General features: G+C 40.5%; 1 long non-coding RNA gene and 1 pseudogene across 1 annotated transcript; one reads left to right on the top strand and one right to left on the bottom strand.

The window, feature by feature from the left end:
- The first annotated feature begins 8,203 nt into the window (after positions 1 to 8,203).
- On the top strand, positions 8,204 to 9,136 carry LOC122020436. The gene is made up of 2 exons (XR_006122226.1): positions 8,204 to 8,650; positions 8,894 to 9,136. It is a non-coding gene; the product is annotated as an uncharacterized LOC122020436 (long non-coding RNA).
- A 675-nt stretch (positions 9,137 to 9,811) lies between these two features.
- On the bottom strand, positions 9,812 to 11,534 carry LOC122021944 (annotated as a pseudogene).
- Positions 11,535 to 20,265: the final 8,731 nt, after the last annotated feature.

Here is a 20,265-nt window from a genome sequence, read left to right as displayed (position 1 = left end):
TCTCTTGGCGGTTAGTCCTCAGAAGAGCGACCTCGCTCTAATACCAATTGTTGGGACCTTGATGTACGCTAGAGGGGGTGAATAGCGTCTCGTCGCGTGTTCGTCGGTTGCGTCTTGATGATGTGCAGCTGAATACAAAGATAAAAACAACCAATGATAACACCTAGGGTTTACTTGGTATCCACCTCAAGATGAGGTGACTAATCCAAGGATCCACATGACACGCTCACTCCACTATGAAAACCTCCTTCTCGATCGCAGCTGGAGGCGGAGAAGCCTCGTACAACACTCACACACAACACAACACAAATACAATAAGAGGAAACAAAAATACAACACAACACACTCCTCTTCTTGCTTACTTATACTTGTTGTCGCCTCTTGAACCTTGGAGAAACTCCCCAAGTGCCTTCAAGAACTGGCGTGAGTAGATCGGAGAAGCTCGCTGTGAATCGCTGAAGAACGACGCAAAAGATCGCAAGAGGTCTACTGAGAAAAAGCTCCGTCTGGGCTTTATACAGTAGCTCCAATCGATTGAATTCATCCCCAATCGATCGCCACGTCACATCCGGACAATCCCAGCCGTCCATCGCCTGCAACCTATGCAATGGTCACTTCCCAATCGATCGACCGATCTATTGGGACTGTCCGAATCGATCGGTCGATCGATTCAAACCCATTCTGTGCTCTCGTGTTCGCGCGAGAGCTTCTGCTGCCCAACCGATCGGCCGATCAATTGGCAGCTCCCAATCGATCGCCCGATCGATTGGGAGAGCTTCTATGCTCATGATTTCCTAAGCCCAATCGATCGGTCGATCGATTGGGCTATCACAATAGTTGCATCACACTCAAATCGATCGACTAATCGATTGGAGCATGTTCAATCGATCGCTTGATCGATTAAACACCCTGTACTTGACTCAAACTCAAGTCCAGCTCCCCAAACCCAACTCTCGGTCAACCGTGACCTGTTAGATTCGCACGCCTAGCATTTGGCTATTCCCGACCAACCTCGAACTAGCCTTCTAGCCTCCTCCATCAGCCTTGCATCCCTCGGATATCCCCCCATCCTTCACGCCTTGCCTTCTGGAGCTTCCATCGGCCTCATCCTAGTTGTCGAGTTCTCCTAGCCAAGTCACCCTAGGACTTGCTTTGCCAAAATCACACTTAGACTTTCCAATTGCTTGATCTCACTTATCAGGACTTTCACTTTGCCAAGATCACACTTTGACTGTCTAATTGCCTGGCTCCTCACCAGGACTTTCCTTTTGCCAAGATCACACTTAGACTTTCCAGTTGCCTGGCTCCTCACCAGGACTTTCCCTTTGCCTAGCTATACTAGGAATTTCCAATTGCCTGATCTCACTTATCAGGACTTTCACCACCAAGTCTGGTCACACTGACCTACTTGGATTTTCTCTCTTGTCAACCTTCCTGTTGGACTTACCTTTGCCTAATCTCCAATTAGGACTTTCCCGGTCAAGTCTCCTGTCAACCTTGACCTACTTGACTTCTCTCTTGCCTAACCTCCAGTTAGGACTTTTCCATTGTCTAAACTCCAGTTAGGACTTTCCCATTGCCTAAACTCCAGTTAGGACTTTCCCGGTCAAGTCTTTGGTCATCACTAACCCACTTGACTTGTCTCCTTATCAACCTGGTCAATCCTTTGACTATCTCCACAATCGAACGATTGCCCTAGCAATCTCCATATATTGTCAAACAAATGATTGCCCTAGCAATCTCCATATATTATCAAACATCAAAACTCAAATCTCGACTCAAGATTGACTCAACTTAAGCTTAGTCAAACTGATCAAACTTGACCTAGGGAAATTGCCCCAACAATGACATCTACGCGTTAGATATATCTAGTGGCGTACTCAACATTGAATAGAGCAATAAATGCACCCAAATAGATAATCAATTAACCTCTTACTCGTGACATTATCGCCTTGTCCATATAAGCAAGAAACACATGTCCGAATTGTAAAAAATCGCAATTCTTAAATCATTTGAATTAGATACATTTGATACCTGTGATTCATGTTTAAAAGGAAAGATGACAAAGTTACCTTTTTCTCGAAAGGGTGAATGAGTTGATGAGTTACTTGGGCTTGTACATACCGATGTATGTGGACCAATGACAACTCATGCATTAGGAGGTTATAGCTATTTCATTACTTTCATTATGGGTATGTGTACCTAATGAAACACAAGTATGAAGCTTTTGAAAAGTTTAGAGAATTCAGAAGTGAAGTAGAAAAACAACTTGTTAAAAATATTAAGATACTTCGATCCGATCGAGGTGGTGAATATTTAAGCCAAGAGTTTCTAGATTATCTAAAGGACAATGATATATTGTCTCAATGGACTCCGCCTTATACGCCATAACATAATGGTGTATCGAAAAAGCGTAATTGAACTTTGTTAGACATGGTTAGATCAATGAAGGAACGTGCAAATCTTCCCAAGACCTTTTGGGGTTATGCACTCATGATAACTGTTTACTTACTAAATAGAGTCCCGACGAAGGCAATCTCAACTACTCCATATGAGGTATGGACTAGTAAGAAACCCCTCATATCTTATTTGAAGATATGGGGATGTCCTGCTTATGTGAAGAGGACTATATCAGACAAGTTGGACGTCAAGTCTGATAAATGTTTATTTATTGGATACCCTAAGGAAACTAAGGATTACCAATTCTATCACCTCTTGGAACAAAAAGTGTTTGTTTCAAGGTATGCTACCTTCCTAGAGAAAGAATTTATCTTACAGGAAGCAAGTGGGAGTATGGTTGAACTTGAAGTTCAAGAGACTCTAATAAACACTAATAAGATGCCTAGTTAAGAACCACAACCGATTATGACACAACCTCCTCGTAGATCAGGTAAGACACGCAGTATTTCTGAGAGATATGAATCTCTTGTAAGAGAATTGAATGATGTGTTACTCATTGAGGATGAGGAATCTACTGATTACGAAGAGACTCTGAATAGTTCAGAAAAGGACAAGTGGCTTACAATCATGAAGTCGAAAATGGATTCCATGTATGAAAATCAAGTTTGGAACTTGGTAGACCCACCTAAAGGCATTACACCTATAGGGTGTAAATGGGCTTGCAAGAAGAAAACCGACATGAATGGTAATATTATTACCTATAAGGCAAGGTTGGTGGCGAAAAACTATCGTCAAAAGCAAAGCATTGACTATGACGAAACTTTCTCACCTGTGGTCATGCTTAAATCCATTCGGATACTCCTGGCCATATCAACTCATCATGATTATGAGACATGGCAGATGGATGTGAAAACAGTTTTCCTTAATGGAAATATGCTCGATGATGTGTATATGGCACATCCCAAAGGCTTCACATCTGTCAACAAGAATAAAGTATGCAAGCTTCAACGGTCCATTTATGGACTAAAGCAAGCATCCAGAAGTTGGAATATTCATTTTGATGAGGCAATCAAATAGTTTGATTTTTCACAAAATTCAAACGAACCTTGTGTGTATCAAAAGGTTAGTGGGAGTGTAGTCGTATTCCTAATATTATATGTTGATAACATGTTTCTTATAGGAAACAATGTGTCAGTTCTATAATCAGTTATAGTTTGGTTGTCTAATATGTTCTCCATGAAAGACATAGGTGAAGCAACTTACATCCTCTGAATGAAAATCTATAGAGATAGATCGAAAAAGTTGCTTGGTCTTTCACAGTCAACATATATAAACAGAGTGCTAAAACGGTTTAGCATGTCTGAATCCAAGAAAGGTTTCATACCTATGAGGTATGAAATTCAACTTTCGAAGTCTATGTGCCTACGCACAAAAGACGAGAGGATTTGCATGGATAAGATATCTTATGCGTCCGCAATAAGATCTATCATATATGCTATATTATGTACAAGACCCGATGTATCATATATTATGAGTGTTACGAGCAGAGACCAGTCCGATCCAGGAATGGACCATTGGGTGGCTGTTAAGATGATCCTTAAGTACTTAAGAAGAACTAAAGATATGTTCTTAGTTTATAGAGATGGTGATATGACTATACGCGGATATACAGATGCTAGTTTCTAGACGGACAAGGATGACTCTATGTCCCAGTCTGGATTCATATTCATATTAAATGGTGGCGCAGTTAGTTAGAAAAGTTCCAAGCAAGACACTATTGCAGATTCTACCTGTGAGGCGGAATACATTGCAGCTTCGGAAGCAATAAAGGAAGCGGTTTGGATCAAAAAGTTCATTACTGAACTTAGAGTGGTTCCATCTATTGTTGAAGCATTACTTGTTTACTGCGACAACACTAGAGTCATTGCGCAAGCAAAGGAACTGAGGTCTCATCAGCGATCAAAACATGTGCTTCGCTGTTATCATCTGATCAGGGAGATCGTTAGTAGGAAAGAAATACAACTCGAGAAAATTTTCACTGAAAGGAATCTAGCAGATCCTTTGACAAATGCTTTATCACAAAGCAAGTTTGAGAGTCACATTTGTGCTTACGGTTTAGGACACCGTGGTGATTGGCTTTAGGCTAAGTGAGAGTGTTAGAATTTTAGGGATGTCCTAAGGCAATCCGTCTTACGATTTTTTCTATTTATTTGATAGGTATAGATTCACTATTTAAGTGCATATTATATATTTAATTGTCTTAAACTCATTTACTGAATATTCGTAATATAATTCATAGCATGAGAGAATTTGTAATTGGATCGCAACTAGTGATTATCTCTACATATGCAATTATGAATATATTAAAATTTTCCTAGTCGTCAAATTGATGTATTCGGATACCATCAATTCTGTAAGACTAGCACAGGTTATACTCTTTGGTTCAGCCAAGCAGCTATTTTTTCTTACTAGCTGGAGACATTAGGACGTCGAGAGTTAAACGTGGATGTTGGTTATGGTAACTAGTTCGTTAGAGTGACTCGCTATAATACTTCATATGGTTCTCTACATATATATATATATATATATATGTCTGTAAAGTTCTTACTGTAATATGAGTGCAAGTTTCCTTTGACTTGAGGTATACAAGTCATCTTGGTCATTGAGACTTATACTTTGGCATCTTAAGAAAGCATCTCATTGAGATGTGGACCCGGGATGATTAGGTATAAGTTGAAGTGCCCAAAACTATTTAGATAGCCCACAGAGGATTCATTGCTCCTTGCGAGGAGAGGTATACCCTATGATCACTTGTTAGAATTATTATTCAAAGTTTTTGGTCAAAGCATCACATGTTAAGAGTATGAGACTCTTGTACACATATATGAGTGATTTAAATCTGCAGAACGAGAAAGTATTACTTGGGCTAGGTATGACGTAGTTAGCCTAGTGGGGACAAGACACATAGACCATGTCCTAAACTAAGTGGATGTAAGACGAATGAAAGGAATGAGGCACGACTCACTGTAGTTGTTGAAGGGTTTAGAATTAATTCTTAGATCGACTATGATTTTCTGACTAATTGGGGATCATGATGTACTACTAGGTGCCACTTATGATCATTCTATAAGTAAGTAGTTAATTATGGACGACCAAGATAAACCGGGAACTTATTGGGTCACACGCATTAACGAGTCTCTAAAAGACGTAAAACATGTTAAAGATTAGGATTCTTAGATCAAGAAATAAATGTTTGGTTGGGTCATACATAAGACAAATATGGAAATATTTGTCGCAATGGAAGCATGAATGGGTCACATCTCTTATGGAATAGTTGGACCATATTTCGTTTAATCATAAATTAGTCATGAACTAACTTGATTTAGTTGTGAAACAACCCAAGGGGTTAAAGGATAATGGGTTGGATTTGAGCTTTCTAATATAACTCATTAATGAGGGTTATATAATGATATAGTTGAGAGAAAATTATACACATGAGACCATTAATTGGCTTGTAAGATTTTTTGGAAAACCCTTAACCCAATTTCTCTTCTCCTCTCCCTCTCCCCTCTCTCTTTGCCACCACCAACAAGGGGAAGCCCTTCCCCTTGTTGCCGTGACCACTACAAGGAAGAAATCTCTTCCTTGTATGCTTCTCTTCCTCTTCCTCTTCCTCTTCCTCCTGATCCCTCTTCTTCGTTCGTGGTTAGTAACTTTTGAATTAGATGCTTGTACTTAAGGAGTTATCTTGACGAGCTCGATGTGAATACGAATAGAGGTGAGGTTCGACAATGTCACTAGGATTGATGTCTTTCTCGTTATAAATCATCCGTAAGGTACACCTATCGTAAATTTACTTTCCGTAAAAATTTGATTATGCGATCATGTTTGGCATGTTATATCCTTGTATGCATGTGGTGCGTATGATGTAATAATTTAGGAATTATTATTATTTTATTTTCTATTGTGCATGTTTACGAAATGTGTTTTAACACACACCGCATCGAGCATATTCCAACACTAGGGTACACGCTACTAGCTATACCACTATCTAAAGGTATTGTACGTGTATAAACAATCAACTATAGCGACTACATAGGTGTCCAATGGAATAAACATAAAAGCAAGAAGAACAAATAGCAATATCAAGAATGAATCAAACATATAGTCAAGGTAAGCTACATATGCTATCATAACAATGAAATAAAAACATGCACCAAATACAAATACAAAGATCAAAAAGAGAACAAGGAAGAACTACTCACCTCAATAGTAGATCGTCCAAGCCGTCTTTAAGTCAAATGATTTATCTCAAACTCGAATCCTATACGTATCAAATAAAAAACAGACTAAGTCTTCAAATAATCCTACTAACCATAATTAATATGATCATTCGTTTCCCCTTTTAACAACCATATAGATTCTAATTCATATTATAGAATTTTTTTAATTGATTGAATAAAGTATATCAATCAACTTATTGACCTATAATTCAATTAATAAAAAAAACAAGGATGTTGGGCGTATTTGCCGCAGCAAATGTCGCGGTAAGATTTTCAGATTATCATCTAGATATTTATAGTTTGATCTATAGGTATAATGTATTTGTAGAAATTTTTCCTCCAAATGAGATGCGCAATCAAAAGATGCTGGACTTCTGGATTGACCGTCGCGTGTGCTTCCCGATTTCCTTTAGTGGCTAATGAAAAATTTCTACGGAGTTAAGCCGTTTACCTCTAAAAATAATCAATGAGACTAGTTGAGATTATCAATATAATTTATATAAGTTAGTTTGACTTCAACTGAATCGTTTAATCACTAATTAATTAATTAAATGACACTAGTTAATCAATTTGTTAACCAATTAATTATTAGTCTCACTGATTAATCACATTAATTACTCATCAAACTCTAATTAATGATGGTTAATCAAGGCTTACTTGATTTTTACCTTGCAAGCAACTCCTCCGGCAGCGATGGGTTCTCAACAACGGGCGGCAGTGGGTTCTCAATGGCAAGCGGCTGGTGGTGACACTAACGACCCCAGCAGAGGGGAAGGGAAGGCAGTAGTGACGATGATTAAGAGGTGACAACCGATGATTTGGTCCAGGTGGGGGAAGGCGCGAGTCGATGCCTAGCGTGATGGTGGGGGTCGCAGGCAGCCGGTGCAACGTGCATCGCAATCGCAAGAGGGAGACGCGAGAGAAGGAGCGGCAACTAGCCTTGAGACGACCGTGGCCTCTGAGATGGTCGATCGTGGGAAGGTGACGGTGAGATGGTGCAGCAGAGGGGCGTCGCGTACGGTGTGGGCGGCGGCGTCTGTCGCAACGAAGGTTTTAGGTTTTTGATTACCTAAATCTCATCCTTTTAAAATTCTACAATTCCTCATTTAAATATGAAATCTAAAACGGATTTTTCTTATTATCCGTTTATCTATGTAAATATATAAAAAAAAATTATTTAAAATCTATAAAAATTTTAATAATTTTTATTAATTCGCATAAACTTATTTCCTTATTATAAAACTTAAATCCAAGAATTCTAAAAAAAATCTAAGAGCAACTTTAAAAACATGAGACTTAGTTCCCTAATATTGAGGGAGGCTAGAATTAAGGACAAGGTCAAATAGAATCAAGGAAAATGCTAACTAAATTTAATAAACGAATAATCAATTTAAAAAAAATCTAAAACTTGTAAATCCAAAGCTCCCTCAGCCGGGGGCGGATCTTCTGGACCCATTTTTCCTGGTCCGCCCCTGGACCACACAACTTATATAAAAGCTCCCTCACGTGGCGAACACGTGCACGCGCCAACGCCAAAATCCCCAAAACCTCTCTGCCCTATCCTCTCTTGACGCCGCGAAAAAGCCCTACCTCCCTTCAAGTACCTCCATCGTCGCCTGCGGTACCTCTGGCGTCGCATCCCTCCTCCCTCCCGCTGCCTCTCTCCCGTGGCCTCCAGCGCCTCCTCCCTCCGACGTTGTGTCCCTCTAGCGACGCCGACCTTCCGCGGCCTCCCTCCAACATTGCCGACCTCCAGCGCCTACGGCGACATCCCTCCCGCGGCTTTCCTCCAGAAGCTACCCTCCAGCGGCCTCCAACATCACGGCGACCTCCCTCCCATGGCCTCCAGCGATTTCCCTCACCTCCAGCCGCCTCCCTCCAGCAGCTCCCCTCCCGCGACCTCCAGCGGCCTCCAGCTACCTCTCGACGCGAAAAAGTCCTAACTGAGACCTATGAAAAATCATTATGTGAGAGATTTTGTTTCTTTTTTTTTTTTGTGAATAATCAAAGCTCTGGAGAGGAGCACGGAAGCCTGAATAGTTTTTCCGATGAGTACAAACAGAATATTCAAAATGAACCTGTTCATTGTATTATTAGCTTTTTGACACTATTTTCTTCCACTGATCACATGCTGTAACACCAGCGAACGTCTATTTTCCAGCCATGCTTGATTCTCGTCTATCCATTTAACCTTTTTTTACATGGTGCAGGACGAGTTTGCTTCACAAATGGAGGATTCAATGGATTACAATAAGAAACAAGCAGTTGAAAGTTAGAAGTTGAAAGCTGAAAGCATTGAATGTGAATACTCTCCAGTTACTACAACATACGACTAATTTTCTCGATATATTTGTCACTGATGTAAAGTTTGCCCTGTGTAAGATAAGTTATATTAACCTCACTAAAATGTATTTGAAACATATTTGCAGTCAAAATTTTACAATATAGACAAACTTTATTTTTTTAATTGTTGATAGAAAGTGTGGAAATGAGCTAAAACGCTTTGTTGGGAGAAAATGTAAAGTTTCTGGTGCAAGAGTTTCTGTTTAAGATGAAACATTAAAAGGCAGAGAGTTAGCATATACAGTTTGTTCTAAGTGTTAACTTTAGAATAATGTTTTAATAAATATAGCATGAATTTTTAACTTTGACGATATATATCTGTATGCACTTTCAATTTTATAATAAATGTAACACATTATCGATATAATATGTTATATGACATTTTATAATATATTGCATAATATTTCTATAAAAAATTAAATAGTATTTTTTTAGTTAGTAGTTGATACTATATTTTAAAACAAATTAGCTAATATGTTTAGTTAATAACATGTTGAATTTATTAAAATTATAAATTCCTAGTACATTTATTAAAATATTTAAAAAAATTATACTCAATTTGAATAACTATTTTATAAAAATAGGATAAATTGTAAAAATCTCAGAGAGTATTGTAATACAAAACATTCTAGGGATGTTCAAGTGATTGAGAAAAAAAATAAAGAAATATTTTCACTCCTGTTGTTTTTCTTCTTTTCTTGCAAATCCTCTCATAGAAAGATTGAGACATTCATCCCATACAAAATCCTTGACAAAAGAAAAGAGGAAACAGTGCAACAAGCAAATAACATTCTCTGCAAGCTTACTTGAGAAACTACTGACAAAATGTTCATTCAAAACAATTCTTAAAGTTTGATAAACTCATTAGAGAAAAGATAAATTCTTTCTCAGTCTCTAAACCTTCTATAACGTCATCACCTCATATACAATTTTAAAATAAACTATCAATCACACTTATGATTTTCTTAAGTAGTTTTGAAGGCATCGCCCAGATTAAAATTTATGTTGTTTCTCATGGTCCTCCTTCCAAGACCTCCATTTCCAACTCCATTGCCTTTTCTCATCATTGCTGAGAATTCATTGTAATCTATTTGGTCATCCTACAAAGCAACATGACAAATTTTAATGACGTTCCACTGATACTATATGACAGATCAACCACAATTTAAGAAGCCAAATTTTAGCGAACTGAATTACTATAAAGAATATTTGCATCCAAGGGCAAAACGAAACAAAGATTGTAAAAGACTCACATTATCTTGATCAACTTCTTTGATCATCTCATCAAGGTGAACATCATCAAGACCAAATTCTTAGCATGCTTGTGAAAGTTCATCGAGAGTTATGTAACCACTTCCGTCTTTGTCAAAATATGAGAATGCTGCCATTAGATTCTCGTCTCTCTCCAGCTTATTCATGTGAACTGTTGCTGCAAAAAATTCACCGTAGTCTATTGTGCCATTTTTATCAATATCAGCCTACAATTTCCAGATGATCAAGCAAATTAAAATTAGACTTTTTTTTTCAAGAATTGATGCAGTGTTCTTTGGAGAAATAGAACGGTACAACAACATTGACCAATCTTACCGCATCCATAAGTGCCTATATCTCCGATTCCATAAGCTCTGATCCCACTCTTCTTAAGCCTTCTTTCAGTTCATCAAAGATTATGGTTCCACTGTTATCTGTATCAATCATTTTGAACAACTCTTTAAGACCAACAATCTCTTCTTCGGGGAGGCTTTCTGCAATAACCTGAAAAATGAAGAAATGCATAGTTGAGGAAACATACAATTTTTAGAAATACAGATTTGTAGACATTCTCAACCATGGTTGCATGTTCTCACCCTAAAACATTCAATCTTAATTATCTAGACTAGGTACTTCCTTGGCACATTGGATGCACTTACACGTACACCCATCTGGCAAGGTATGAGACACTAAGACAATTCAACTTCCATCATAAGAGGTTGTGTACAAAATTGAGTTTTAAACAGGTAGAGTGTGTCGATAAAAATGAAAATGAAGTGACATTGCAGTTGCACAGTTCAGACTTAATGCAAATCACCACAATCTTCCACGACAATTACTGTTATAACACATCGACAAATCACAATTGGTGGAACCCAACTGAGCAATGCATTTCGCGGGAGAGGAGCTGTTGGAGGGAGGCGACTGGAGGTGAGGGAAGTCGCTGGAGGCCACCGGAGGGAGGTCGCCGCGATGTTGGAGGCCGCTGGAGGGGAGCTTCTGGAGGGAGGCCGCGGGAGGGATGTCGCCGTGGGCGCTGGAGGTCGGCAATGTTGGAGGGAGGCCGCGGAAGGTCGGCGTCGCTGGAGAGACACAACGTCGGAGGGAGGAGGCGGCTGGAGGCCACGGGAGGGAGGCAGCGGGAGGGAGGAGGGATGCGACGCCGGAGGTGCCGCAGGCGACAATGGAGGTAGGGCTTTTTCGCGGCGTCAAGAGGATAGGGCAGAGAGGTTTGGGGGATTTTGGCGTTGGCGCGTGCACGTGTTCGCCACGTGAGGGAGCTTTTATACAAGTTGTGTGGTCCAGGGGCGGACCAGGAAAAATGGGTCCAGAAGATCCCCCCCCCCCCCCCCAGCCATGCTTGTAGACGACCAAGCCATGTTGCGTTCAATTAGGCGTGTGACTCCTGCATAAAGTCAAGAGAGGTTGACTTTAATAATAAAGAAATGAGATAAGAGAAAGACAACAATTAATATCTTACTCAATCATGCACGTTGAAAATGAATAAAAAGTTGAATTGGCAGATAGCAACTGTCAAGCAGTATTCATGCATCCAAGAGCAAATAACAATAAATTGACCAAGAGACGAATAACTGCCATATAGCATTGATGATATACCTAAGAGAAATAATGGACATTAAAAATCATATTAATTTCAGGAAAACTTTTAGCATCTGTATCGCATCAAGATAGAAGAATGTCGCAGAATTAAACTCTCAACATTACGAGGTAATTAATACCATGAATATATATAGTAAAGATGTTGAACAAGGTAACTAGTATTCACACACCTACTTATAGTAGATTACAATACACTTCTTTGGTGCAGAGCCAAGCAGACAACCGGTGCTAGCCCTACTATTCCCAAACCCAATCAGAACGTCATCGCAGTGAACACTTATTAAGATAGACCAACGGGTACTCCATAACCCGGATCCGAATTTAACCCAGGACAAAACCCTAACATTGAAACCTACTGCACCATCACCTCGTCCACGGTCCGACTCGATCCCCCTCGCCACATCGGAATTGACGTACTCCCCGACCACCGCCAACCGAAATCTGAGAACGGTGGTTTCGCCCTTCCCTTGATCGAAGGGCGCGAGAGGGTTTTCGGACAAGATGTCGGAGGCATATAGCACGCTGGCGGTGACTCGCTCGTAGTAGATGCGCATCAGACGGTTGGGGCTGTGGACGGTGAGGTTGAGGTCGAAGGAAGCGGATAACTGCTGCTGTTGAGCGGAGGAGAGGTTGAAGCCAGTGACGCAAGCGGAAGAGACGGCGAACTCGGGCATGCGGGGGACGAGGAAGAGGACGGGAATGATGATGAAAACGGCGAGGATGACGAGGGCCATGATGACCGCCATGGCGAGGATCCAATAGCGGCTAAGGAAGATGCATATGGTGGTGTAGCGGGAGCGGGGAGGAGGAGGAGCGTAGGAGCCGTTCGATCCGGAGGCGGGGACGGGGCATCCGATGACGACGGCAGTGTCGGGATAGCCGGTGGCGACGGCAGTCTTGGGATTGCCGGCGGAGGAACTCATGGCAAATTAAAGCAAGTGACTCAACAAATCCGAGAGGACGCAGTTGCGAAGAAGAGATGGAACGAAGGAAGCGAGAAAACAACCAAATTTATAACAGAAAACAATATATAGAAATCTATTCCAATTTTGGATTAATGTATAAAAGGAAAGTTCAATCTAAATTTTTAGATTGAGTTGCAATCTAAATTTTTAAAGATAAACTTCTTAGCAAGTAGTGGACTGGTTGCGGTTAACGCTGAAAAGGAAGTTGATAGTTTAATAAAGAGGAAAAAAATAATAGATTTTAATGTATAAAATAGTTTAAGGAAATAATATCACAGATTTTATTGTATAAAAAAATCATAAGGTATAAAAAAAATCATTTTAATGTATAGAAATCAGAGATTTTAAGGAAAAAAATATGTGATTTTATCATAGATTTTAATGTATAAAAAAAGGAAAAATCATAAATTTTGTTCGGTGAATACATTTCTTTTCATAGCGGTGACGGTAGATTCGCACGTCTATTAGTCATTACATCCCATATTTTGGTTTCATATTCTGAAAATCTCTATGGACCTATTCTGAAAATTAGGTATATAAAAATTAAGTATATTTATTAATATTATTGTCCTGGAGAATTGGCTCCATCGGTTAAACCAACCGGATAATTCAGTTATACAATTTTAAGAGCATCAGACTCGAGCTATGAACAGTGAGGCATATAAAATGTATGAACTGTGAACTAATGGAATGACTGTTGCTCTGATATTGTTGGACCAGACTGAGAACAAATTAAATCAATTGAGGTATGATCTATGCATCAATGGCCAACCATGAAAATCTAGAGGAGTTAGTAACTATAGGAATAACTGTGGCAAAATGTGAATACACTCGTCTCAACACCCGTGTCAATCTGTCCCAAGGTCAACACAGAGGAGGTAAATGACAGGCAGTTATTAACGTTTGGAATAGTGATCACTAACACATAAGGGAAGTATTTATCTCGGCTTTGCCGAGATTCGAACTCTAGATCTCATGGTGGCAACTGTTGGGACCGAAAAGTAGCTAGAGGGGGGGTGAATAGCTCTTCGCGTGCTCGTCGTCGGCGTTGCTCGTTTCTTCAGAGATATGCAGCGGAAATACAAGAAACAAACCACACAACGCTAACAAGGTTGGTTTACTTGGTATCCACCTCACAAGAGGTGACTAGTCCAAGGATCCATACCTACTCACGCACCCTCCACTAATAAAACCCTCCTTTATGGTAACTACCAAAGGCGGAGAAGCCCTACAAGACTCTCAATACAAGAAGAAGGGGAAAGGTAATGAAATACAAGCTTACAAGCTTACAATGAGTGCTGAAACCTTAACCCTAGCTTTCTTCCTTGTCTTTGATCCGCCTCTTGACTTGGAAAACCTCCAAGATCCTTCAAGAACTGGCGATCTGAGCTTTGAGAGCGCTGTGGAGAAGCTGGCGAGAGATCTGATATGAAACCGTGAAGAGATGTCGCAGTCATCGCACGCCTGCAGTTCAAATACGACGCAACGGTCAGATCCCGATCGATTCGAAAACTCTCAATCGATCGGGGAGGCTTTGGATCGATCCACGGATCGATCCAGAGCGCCTCTGTGCTCTGGAGAAAATGCCTGGATCGATCCACGGATCGATCCAGAGGCTCTCTGTTCGCTGGGAAAGGCCTGGATCGATCCACTGATCGATCCAGCTCTTGGTTTTTGCCCAAAACCAAGTCCCAAGCCTCTCAATCCAACATTCGGTCAACCTTGACCTATTGGTATATCATGCCTAGCATCTGGTCACTCCCTTGACCTGCCAGGACTCCCCACCAAGTGTCCGGTCAATCCCTTTGACCCACTTGGACTTTTCTCTTCGTGCCAAGTATCCGGTCAATCCCTTTGACCTACTTGGACTCTCACCAGATGTCTGGTCAACCTTGACCCATCTGGATTTCTCTTGCCTGGCTTCACTCACCAGGACTTTCCCAATTGCTTAGCTTCACTCACTAGGTCTTTCACCTGGCTTCACTTACCAGGATTTTCCTCCTGCCTAGCTTCACTCACTAGGACTTCCCAATTGTCTAGCTTCACTCACCAGGACTTTCCAATCTGCCTAGCTTCACTCACTAGGACTTCTCTTCTGCCTGGCTTCACTCACTAGGTCTTTCACCTAGCTTCACTCACTAGGATTTTCACTTGGCTTCACTCACCAGGATTTTCTTCTGCCTGGCTTCACTCACCAGGACTTTCACCTAGCTTCACTTACTAGGATTTTCCTCACTGCCTAGCTTTACTCACTAGGTCTTTCCTTCTGCCTAACATCCCAGTTAGGACTTCCCAGTCAAGTATCCGGTTATCCTTAACCTACTTGACTCTTCTTCAATCAACCTTGCATTGTCAAACATCGAAACCCAAACCAAGACTCAAGCTTGGTCAACCAGGTCAACCTTGACCTGAGGGATGTTGCACCAACAATCTCCCCCTTTTTGATGTTTGACAATACCAACATTGTCACTTACAATACCACATGTAAGTTAGGCTAATCTCATAGCCTAAACCTTCTTCATGCCACTAGGTAATGAATACATAAGTTAAGCCCTTCATTCTCCCCCTAAGAGGGCAAACTCCCTCTAGGTAATGAAAGCCTAACTTACTCCCTTTCATTCTCCCCCTATTGGCACACATCAAACCATGCCCCATTCTTGGGCACACATCAACAAATTCACTTATTGAAAAATCTCCCCCTGAAGAGTTGCTCATCGTTGTTCACAACTTCACTCGTTGTGATCAACACGATAATGAAAGTCTCATACCCTTCATTATCCTTAACCCTACATTCTCCCCCAATATAGGCAAATGCCCATCCTTGAGCATTATCCACTTGAAACCACTTGAACAATGAGGATATCCACTCCCCATTAAAGTTCAAACGCTCAACCTTGAGAATGTTCTTAACGGAAGGTTAACCACCTTCCAAGGTTCATGAAAAATAATTTTTATGTCTTTAAAGAGTCTCTCCCCCTAAAGACATGGTGATAACTTCTGTCATTGCACCAACAATGACTTGGAATCCCTAAAACTTTAGGAAACCCAATTTTAGAAGTTTTGAGGTTCAAATATTCAAAATTTGAAACAAACCTCAACCTAAACTTCAACTTAGCCTTCCTTAACCAATCCATCCTTGTTTTCCACACGAAAACACCCGTTTTATGTATACAAATGTATTTTCAGGGGTTTGGGATGGTTACCTAGACTAAAATAGGTTCAAAGATGCTGAAATCAGACCTTCCCAGCCAAAATCAGCATCTTCGATCGATTGGAGTTGGGTTCCAATCGATTGAACCCTGCTGAATCGATCCACTGATCGATTCAGTCTTCTTGGATCGATCGGCTGATCGATCCAGCGAGCTTCTCCTCGCGAGAAAGCCTTCTCAATCGATTGGCTGATCGATTGAGGCACTCCAATCGATCCACTGATCGATTGAAGACCTGAAATTACTAAAATTCAATTTCAGCCAATTTCAGAAACCCCTAGAAAAATCTACAAAATTCCAAAAATCGTAAAAATTTGTGTAGACATTATTTAGGGTATAATTTATCATGAAAAAATAGTTTTCTATGAAAATACATCATATTTTCAAAGATTGACACAAACTTGAGAACTTGCAAAAACTTTAGTGTTTTCTTCAAGTTTGTGTCTAACTATTCAATGGTGATTACTATCAAAAGATAGCTTTCACCAAGGTTTTCCAAAATTATTTTAAAAACTTTTTCAAAACCACTGTCCCACCATATTCCTTGGGCTTAATGCACATTACTTGTACATTAGCTTTCCCAATGATGGGAAAACACATAACTATATGTTTTGATGAACTTAAAACTCAAAAGGATGCAATAAATTAACATCTTGAGTTTTGTTCATCATCCTTACATCTCACTTGTATCTAATGTGCACTAAAACACATACAAGTCATCTTATAGGTCTTTGTGAGATGTAAACTTTGGTTTTGCCCTAATCTAGGGATCATGCATATCTATCTAGGCATTTTGAGTGATGAACATCCACCAAGGATGTTACTTGTTGATGATCAATTGTTGGTACCACTTGTTGGTAACCAAATGTTGATAAATGCCTTTTATCCTTAATTTTAGGGAAATAAAGCGATGCATGATGATGTTATGGCATACATCAAAAAGAAATAGCTTTCAAAAGAAAGATTCATGTAGCTACATGATGTATGACATGACATGGTATTTTTGTATTTTTCATAATAAATCATGAATGCAAAATACAAAACTAAATATGATGTCATGACATATAATGGGCAAACAATCATGACAGAGTTTGACATAAATAATAATATACCTAGATTACCTATCTAAGTATCCTTAACCACTTAGCTAACTACCACTTGTTTTAACTTAAAACGTTAAACCTAGATTGCCCTAAATGCTTCAAAGAAATGCCAAAACCTAAATTGACATTTCTATTTCTCTTGATTTGTTTATGCCACTTAAAATTAAGCATATCCTCAAATGTTGGTATATTCCATTTTTCCTCAAGAGTAATCACATAAATCAAGGCCCGGATTGCCTTAAATTTCTAAGAGAATACCAAAATCCCAACTTGGTATTTCTCTAGGTTTTCCCAATTTATGCTATTTTAAGATAAAATCAAATTTTCCACCATTAGACACATTTTACTCTTTCAAGGAGTAAATAATAATTTCATTTCATTTTCAAAGGTTAACAAACACCTTGAAAATGCTCTTTGAGTGTCAATTTCCTCAAAGTTGGGTTAACTACCCTTCTAATCGAAGTTGACACTCTCTAACCCATCTATGAGGTAGAGAAGATGCTCCTAGGAACCCAACACCTATTGGTGCTCCTTGGATGCTCTAGGTACTCACTAGGGATAACTTCCCTAGATACCTTCCTAGTGACCTTGTTGGGCTTCTTAGAAGCCTTGGTCACATTTTCTAGGTCAACTCTAGGGATAGCCTCCCTTGTGACCTTGTTAGTGACTTTCTTAGACTTCTTAGAAGTCTTAGTCACTTTGGTTGCAAAGATACTTCTAGGGATATCTTCCCTTGTATCCTTGACTTGACCTCTAGACTTAGGGTTTGTTCCATAACTATATGGAACCCTATGATAACTAGGTGCATCCCTTTTTGATTTGGGTTTGTATCCCAAACCTCTATGGCCATTTGATGGCTTTTGTACCCCTAAACCTAGGTTATGCTCATTTTGCCCTAATAGGATATTTTCCAATCTTTTTAGGGTCTTTTCTAATTTATCAAGTCTTGACCTCAAGACTTGATTTTCCCTCACTAAGTCCTTAGTATTTGATTTTTCATTTGATCCATGAGCATTTTTATCCTTAGGCTTGTATCTATTATCCTTAGTGTTCTTGCCCAAATGTCTATCTACCTTCCTAACCTTAGGTTGGGTAGTCTTGGCATGTAGGGCCACATGCTTTTCCTTAATGCCCTCATGCTTTCTATTCTTATGGTAAATTGCATTAAAATGATAAAAATTAGAACAATCGTGCTTTTTACCATAACGTAAAGGGGTAGGCTCAATAAATGTTACCTTCTTCTTTACCTTGGAGGCTCCCCCTTGACTAGTGCCTCCTTGAGCCTTGACCATCTTCTTCCCCTTGGGACATTGACTTCGGTAATGCCCTTTTTGTTGACACAAGAAGCACACAATGTGCTCCTTGCTCTTCTTTGTCCCGGGGGTGGTCTCCTTGGGCTTCTCCTTGCCCTTTTGTGTCACTTGACCCTTCTTCTTGGCCAAGTTGGGACACTTGCTCTTGTAGTGCCCACTTTCCCTACACTCAAAACATATTATATGATTTGTATTTTTAATTGAAACATTTATACCTTCTTGTGTAGGGATGGCACTTGCTCCTCCATTCGATTTTGCTTGACTTGCGGAGGTGGAAGCTTTTTCATCCTCATCTTCTCTTGACCCGGATGTGGAGGATTCTTCTTGCTCTTGATCCGGTGTCAATGAAGATTGCTCCCCCTCAATCCTAGAGGTGGAGGCTTCACCTTCTTCTTCATCCTCTTATACATGAAACAAGGAATATGCTCATTCCTTGCTCTTTTGATTGCACTGCTTTGAGGATGAAGCTTCTTGGACTTCCTCTTCTTCGGAAGTTGAGCATCTCTCAACTTCGGAGTCCTTCTCTTGATCTTGCTCCAATGGGTTGCCCTCTTTGGATTCCTCTTGATTTGGTACAGTGGAGGGTTCTTCATGGATTGTTGCCAATTTGCTCCAAAGCTCCTTGGCATCGTTGAATTCTCCGATTTGAGCCAAAATGTGGCTAGGCAATAAGTTGACCAAAAGCTTGGTCACTTTATCATTTGCCTCGCTCCTTTGAATTTGCTCCAAGCTCCATTTGCTTTTCTTGAGAAGCTTGCCCTTGGAGTTTGTTGGAGCTTTGAAGCCTTCCATAAGAGCAAACCATTGCTCTATCTCCATCATCAAGAAATTTTCGATTCTTGATCTCCAAGAATCGAAGCTTGTAGATGTGTACGGTGGAGCCACCCTCGTGTCAAATCCAAGTCCATCTTGGAATTGCATCTTGAAGTTGAGCTTCTTGAATTCTTTAACTTTGATGAATTTGCTCCAACTTCTTCACCCTCTAACTTTGCTTGTTTTGTTTGCCCCTTCCGGCGATGATTCCGGTGAAGAGCGGTCTTGTTCTGATACCACTTGTTCGGACCGAAAAGTAGCTAGAAGGGGGGGGGTGAATAGCTCTTCGCGTGCTCGTCGTCGGCGTTGCTCGTTTCTTCAGAGATATGCAGCGGAAATACAAGAAACAAACCACACAACGCTAACAAGGTTGGTTTACTTGGTATTCACCTCACAAGAGGTGACTAGTCCAAGGATCCACACCTACTCACGCACCCTCCACTAATAAAATCCTCCTTTATGGTAACTACCAAAGGCGGAGAAGCCCTACAAGACTCTCAATACAAGAAGAAGGGGAAAGGTAATGAAATACAAGCTTACAAGCTTACAATGAGTGCTGAAACCCTAACCCTAGCTTTCTTCCTTGTCTTTGATCCGCCTCTTGACTTGGAAAACCTCCAAGATCCTTCAAGAACTGGCGATCTGAGCTTTGAGAGCGCTGTGGAGAAGCTGGCGAGAGATCTGATATGAAACCGTGAAGAGATGTCGCAGCCATCGCACGCCTGCAGCTCAAATACGACACAACGGTCGGATCCCGATCGATTCGAAAACTCCCAATCGATCGGGGAGGCTTTGGATCGATCCACGGATCGATCCAGAGCGCCTCTGTGCTCTGGAGAAAATGCCTAGATCGATCCACGGATCGATCCAACGCTTATCGCGCGAACCAGCAGCTTCTCAATCGATCGGCTGATCGATTGGGACCTCTGGATCGATCCACGGATCGATCCAGAGGCTCTCTGTTC

Source organism: Zingiber officinale, chromosome 9A, assembly GCF_018446385.1.
Source record: "Zingiber officinale cultivar Zhangliang chromosome 9A, Zo_v1.1, whole genome shotgun sequence".
NCBI classification, from domain to species: domain Eukaryota; kingdom Viridiplantae; phylum Streptophyta; class Magnoliopsida; order Zingiberales; family Zingiberaceae; genus Zingiber; species Zingiber officinale.
This window is presented reverse-complemented; position numbering and strand designations above follow the sequence as displayed.